Raw genomic sequence first — 6,000 nt, forward strand, 5'->3', positions numbered from 1 at the left:
GCTTAGGTGTTGCTTTCATACCCTGCCTTTCATCCTCCTGGAACCCAGGGCAGCTAGCAGCAATTAAAACCATACAAAAATATATCCACGTTAGAGGCATCCAAAATAACCTCACAATCAAGCATTACCAACTTTTAAAGTAGGAGTCATATAGCCTGACTCTATACTTCAGTAAGTTTACAGATTTCCTTGCATGCCACATTTTCCTTCGCACTGCAAAACTCCTCAAATGATTTCCCAGTGCTGGCAGATGATGGTCCCTTGTTCTTTCCATACCATTGACTGTGCTCCGACTATTTCCAACTCAAATTTGCCATCCCTCTGATAGCCTGGTCACCACCAGGAACTTCACACTAAAAGGCTGTGCAATCTGAGTGCGTCTGCTGTGCAGAGAACCTGCCCTTCTGCCCATATTGGCTGCTGCAATGAGAGATTTAGGATTTCACTGTTGCCACCTATCTCTCCAGTTCAGCAGCCAGGTAGTTTTTAAGCAGCATTAAGAGAGCATCTGTGAATGCTGCTGATCAGTCATGTGGTTGCAGAAGACTAGCCTTATGAAAGTTCCTAAGAGAAGTGGTCACCCTTGTCCACACATGCCTAGTTCCAAGATTCTTGTTTAAATAAAAATAGATTCCATTGTGTCTACAAGATTATCAGGCTTTGGCAAACTTCCAAAGTATTCCCCCCCCCCAAAAAAAAAATATCCCAGGATTGCAGTCACTGGGGGTGTCTATTATATGCTGGCTTCGTGGTTTACAATACCAGAGAGGAGGATTTTGTCTTTATGTAACTAAAGCTATACTGATAATTTGCAAATGCTCCAAGTGTCCCTATTTAACAGGGACAATCCCTGTTTGTCCCACATTTTCTAGAAACCTCTCTTCCTGGTAAATCACATTCCATCGCTATTAGTAAAGATGGCTGATTATTAACTCCAGAATCAGGGATAGCATTCCTCTGAATACCAGTTGATGGGAAACAGCAGGACCGCCTTAATGTCCTGCCTGCGGACATCCCATATGTACCTGGTTGGTCAAGGAAGAAAACAGGATGCTGGACTAGACTGGCCAAAGATGGAGAACCTGTAGCCCACCAGATGTTGGAGTTGGATGGGGGTTGGATGGGAGTTGTAGTACAACAACATCTGGAAGACTGCTGGTTCACCTTCCCTGGGACAGGCCTTTGTTCTGATCCTGCAGGGTCTTCCTTACATCCCTGAAATCCCTGTTTTCTTCCTATTTTATTTATTGCTCTATTTATTTTATTAGGAGATTTCTGTACCGCCCTTCACCAAAAATGGTCACAGAGCGGTTTACAAAAACAAGGTAGGATAAAAAACATAATGCACAATAAAAAGAAACATGGAAATAATTATGATAAATAACATAATTCATTGCATCACTGAAACAACTTAGCCCAGCAACCTCTTAAAGCTGGACCAAAAATAGTGTTCTTTTTTACCTTGCAATTTAAGGAATATAAGGCTGGTGCAGGATGCACTTCAACAAGGAACCCATCCCACAGATGCGGAGCCAACACCAAAAAGGCTCCTCCATGGGTTACCACCAGGGGAGCCTCATAAACCGGCATATTACACTGACCATGAAATTTAGGACAGATTTAGGCCGATATTATTAAGGTGGTGGTGGATTAATGAATTTGGAACACCCTGTTGTTTCTCTGTATTCTTTTCAATGCTAACCTACTTGCTGTGGGAAGCTATGAGAAGTGCTCCCATGGCTCCAGACGTTCCGCTCTTAAGTGTGGGGCTGCTGGGCTTCGCAAGCTCCCCTGCCCCAGAAAAGATATTTAGCGTGATTCAGCCCCTGAGCTGTTATATCTCAGTTACATTGGGAAGTAAGTCAGTCTCACCAAAATCAATGGAACTTCGTTCCAAGTGCTTCGGACTGAGCAGGAACAACAAGCCAATCAATTACCATTCAATAACAATGTAAAGCATCATTTTGCATTTGCCACTAATGCAGGAGAGCTATATTGTTGAATGAGCCTTCCTTTTCTTCAGCACAGCAAGTTTATAATGTGTCTGCCTGCCTGCCTGCCTGTCTGCTTCTCCCTCTAGTAATATAGGCTTGTACCATTACATTTGTGTGAGGTATACTTTAAACAGCACTTCCCAAACTTCCTCCTAATGCATTCATTTTCTCTCTCTCTCTAGGAAGCATCAGGTGGAGCCAATAAACACCTCTTTTTTGAAATGCAGGTCAGAATATTGTTCATCTAGCACAGGGGTGGGGAATTTTGGGGCCTCTGGGTACTGCTGAACTACAATTCCCATCAGACCCTGCAATCATGGCCAATTACCAGGGGTGATGGGAGTTGCAGTTCAGCAACATCTGGAGGGCCTAAGGTTCCTCACACCTGATCTAGCATAATGATACCTATTCTGCTGGATTAGAAGCCAATTACATCACCAGCTACCTAGTTCCTTTTTTCAACTACAGATACCAAGGATTGAACCCAGGAACCTGTGCGTGCAAAGCATGTGCTCTGCCACTTAGCTGTCTCCACTTCCCTTTTCTTTGTGGGAATACCTTTCCATGTCACCCCAGCAAACTTGCAAGAGATGTGCTGTAGCCAACAGGGGACACTTCTGCAAGTAACCTCTGCAGAACTATACTGCAGAACTATCCTGGCCATGTGGCTAGGTTGTTGACTGAGGCACACCATTCACACCATATAACTTATCTGCTAAAGGAGCTCCACTGGCTGCCAATATACTACTGGGCACCGATTGAGGTTTTCCTCACCAAATATATCTGGCAAAACCTGGCAATTGTGTTTCTCAGACAGTGTGTTGCTGAGAATGCCATATGCCTTGTGCCAGAAAGTGGGCTCTGAGTGTTGCAGTTCCAGCTCTCTGGAGTCAACTGCTAGCTGAAATCAGATAGGCGCCTTGTATCATGATATTTAGGGGCTCACTGAAAAATGGCTTTGCTGTTTTGGGAGTTTGTAGTGGTGGTTTTATTGTTTTGCAAGTTTGTTGCAGTGATTTTATTGTTTTTAGAGCTTCTGTTGCTGTGTTTTATTCTGATTTTATGTTGTACACCTTTTGATGACTTTATGCTGTGAAGCAACCTATAAATTTCTTTAACTAGGGGCTGCTTGCTTTATTTCACCTCACTAGCCAGTCCCACCCCACCCAATCGCCCCTTTCTCCTTAGACTTCATTGCTTGTGCTCGATGGCAGCCAAGAAGGAAGCTTTTCTCCTCATGAGTAATGGAAGGGGCAGCAATGGGACAAAGAGGAGAAATGTTTCTCTGCTTTTTTTCGCCCCTGGTGATGGTGGCCACTGGGAAAAAGAAAGGCTTCCAGTAGCGGTGCTGTTCTCTTGTAACTCTGGAACTCACAGCACCATCTGTTGGCAGCCATGTGAACTACAGCGTCACGGCATCCTTATGCAAATACAGTATAGAAAGATAATAATAATAATACCCCTTAAAACTTAAAAAATTAGTAAGATGTGCACTTCCAGACAGAAGTTGGAGAAATGGGACAGCCTATCCTATCTGGATAACAGAATCAGAGTTTCACAAAAGAGTCAAGAATAGGGTGGAGGTGTACTTGCAGTAATCACTTCACAGACAAATATTCAATAGGTGGACTTGTGCAACCACATTCCACACATCAACCACAGCAGCAACTAAAGCACAATCCAAGGGATTTACCACCTGTCCCCAGCTACACACAGTTTCACTCATAAGGTGTGAATGTTTGGAAAAGGTGACAACTCTGCAATATGAGTGCTATCTTGAGGGAAGGCATGCAAATTGCACGCTACGGATGGGAAGCAACTGCAGATTTATTGTGCAGACAAATGGGTACTGGTGAAAGTACACAAGTTCAGTTTGGGAGCCCCATCATGGTCTCTGATTAAACTGAGTTAGCATGTTCCTATGGTACTTCAACCTGTCCCCAGCAAAGCCTTCACACAAAGAGGTGTGACAAGCAATCTTGTCATAGGTGCTTGCATGCTTTGGTGCGACAGTCAAGGGTTCCTGTTGGATAGCAGCATGAAAAATAACACCCTTCCCACCACACATGTAGATATCCAGAGTACTTTTTGAACTGCGCTTTTTCTTCCTGCTGGGAGACAATCCTCGCTCCCACTGCTCCTTCTCTCATTATGCTTTAACAGTTACAAAGCTATCAGTCCTGGATCAGGACTATAGTGCTACAAATGCAGCAAATCATTCCCATTGTTCTAGAGAAACAATTACTTGTATACAAAGCCTAGCAAAAGCTCAAGCAGCAGCAGTAATAATAATAATAATAATAATAATAATAATAATAATGCAGTTTGTCTCTAAAATGCCACAAAACTCTCTTTTGTTTACACCTTTCTATTTTGATTTTTTTCGAGAGAAAATAGATTTCATTTGGAAAGAACAAGATTGGTGGCATTTCAAGGGACAGTGGCATGTGAAATTTCTGTGAAGCAGAGAGGAGAAGATTACTTGAGAAATAACGTCCTGATCTCTATAGCCATACGTTTTCCTGACCCTCACCCCTCTGACCTCTGACTATCTCCAGCCCTCCCCTCCCCTTTAATCTCACTTTTCTCTCCTCCTGGAATTTCTTACTCTCTCCGAACTGCCCACCCCCAAATCCAAAATGTACAGCAGATTCCAGGCAAATATTTGTCATGCTTAGACCTGATTTCTGTAACAAAGGCAGTCCTTCCTCACCGTGATTTCCCCTTCAAATGATACACCTCCCTCTGCTGCTCTTGAACATTTCCCTGCCTCTAGATTAAACCCCACCGCTTCAATAAACGCGTAGCAGAAATAACCCTGCCCAATGTGGTCAAAGAGAGAGAGACCCAAACCTGCAAGGAAGTACAAGATCCAGACTCACTTTCTCCTACACAGATTCCAGTGTGTGTTACTGTTTCCTCCTCCAAGTGAAGACTTCACACCCAGGGCAGGCAGGCTGTGGGAGCGTAGGTACCATTCTGCTCTCGGATGGCTCCGTTAGATCCCCGTGGCTCCTGGCATCCTGCAGATGAATGAAACCTGCCCTGCTCTCCCTACGGCATGAACTTTTACTCCCCTGATTGGAAGGAGCACTTGATTCACTGCAGTGTATTCTTAACTCTGATGCAGGCAGGCAGGCAGCTCTCATCCCCAAGTCTCCTCTCCTGCAGCTTCTAACCGCCTTTCAAGCTATCACATGGTCCAGCACACTGCACCGGCTGTGCCTGCAATATTTTAAAGAGGTAGTGGCCTGTTTTGTGCATGTGTGTTTGTGTGTCAGGGTGGAGGGTGGGGTCTGGCTGGCTGAACTGCAACAGAATGTTGCACCAGACAGAGCCACATCGGAGAGCTTCTCTTGCTTCCATATCCCAGAGTACTGAAATCCTTTGCTAAGGAGTCAGCCACTGTTGCTGCAAAATGCTTAATTTAAAAATTGAGAGGGCTCTTCTCTTTAGCCCTTGCTATGGCAGAACATGTTTCATCTACTCAGTACCAGAGAAAGAGATCTCTGCACATGTCCAGAGACACTTTTATCTATTAATGTTTCACCCATTCCAAGACTCGGTCTGCTGCTAAAAAAAAATATTTCAGAGCTGAGTTCCCTGGGAAGATTTATCTCCATGCCAGTGAGAAGACTCCTCTTGCTTCTGCTTGCAAAACGTGGACTCAGAGGTATCTGAAGACATGACTACCTTGACATCCTCTTGCGACTGTGCTGAGGACTTCTGCTGATGCTCTACTCCATTGGAATGAAGCTGGTAGACCTACAGGCAAGTTGACGTCTGATCTAGGGTAACAATTCAGAAACAGGTCCCCATATTTATTCATAAATTAAATCTTTATCCTGCCCTTCCACCCAAAAGGAGCCCAGGGAGGCAAACATCAAAAAGTTGAAACAATAGAATTTAAAATAAAATAAAATCACATTTTAAAACTTCTCAAAATAATAAAATAATAATCTAAACCGATTTCAAAAGATGTAGAACAGGGGTAGGCAACCTAAGG

At 43.9% G+C, this 6,000-nt stretch overlaps 1 protein-coding gene across 1 annotated transcript in view; it reads right to left on the reverse strand.

Moving 5' to 3' along the window:
• ADORA1 (adenosine A1 receptor) overlaps positions 1-5,211 on the reverse strand; it is a 56,650-nt gene extending 51,439 nt beyond the window's left edge. Inside the window, exon 1 of the mRNA XM_028734697.2 lies at positions 4,877-5,211. The gene's annotated coding sequence lies outside the window, so the exon portion shown is untranslated. The remainder of the gene's footprint in view (positions 1-4,876) is intronic.
• Between the last annotated feature and the right edge of the window lie 789 nt (positions 5,212-6,000).

This window comes from Podarcis muralis, chromosome 5, assembly GCF_964188315.1.
Source record: "Podarcis muralis chromosome 5, rPodMur119.hap1.1, whole genome shotgun sequence".
In the NCBI taxonomy this organism is placed as follows: domain Eukaryota; kingdom Metazoa; phylum Chordata; class Lepidosauria; order Squamata; family Lacertidae; genus Podarcis; species Podarcis muralis.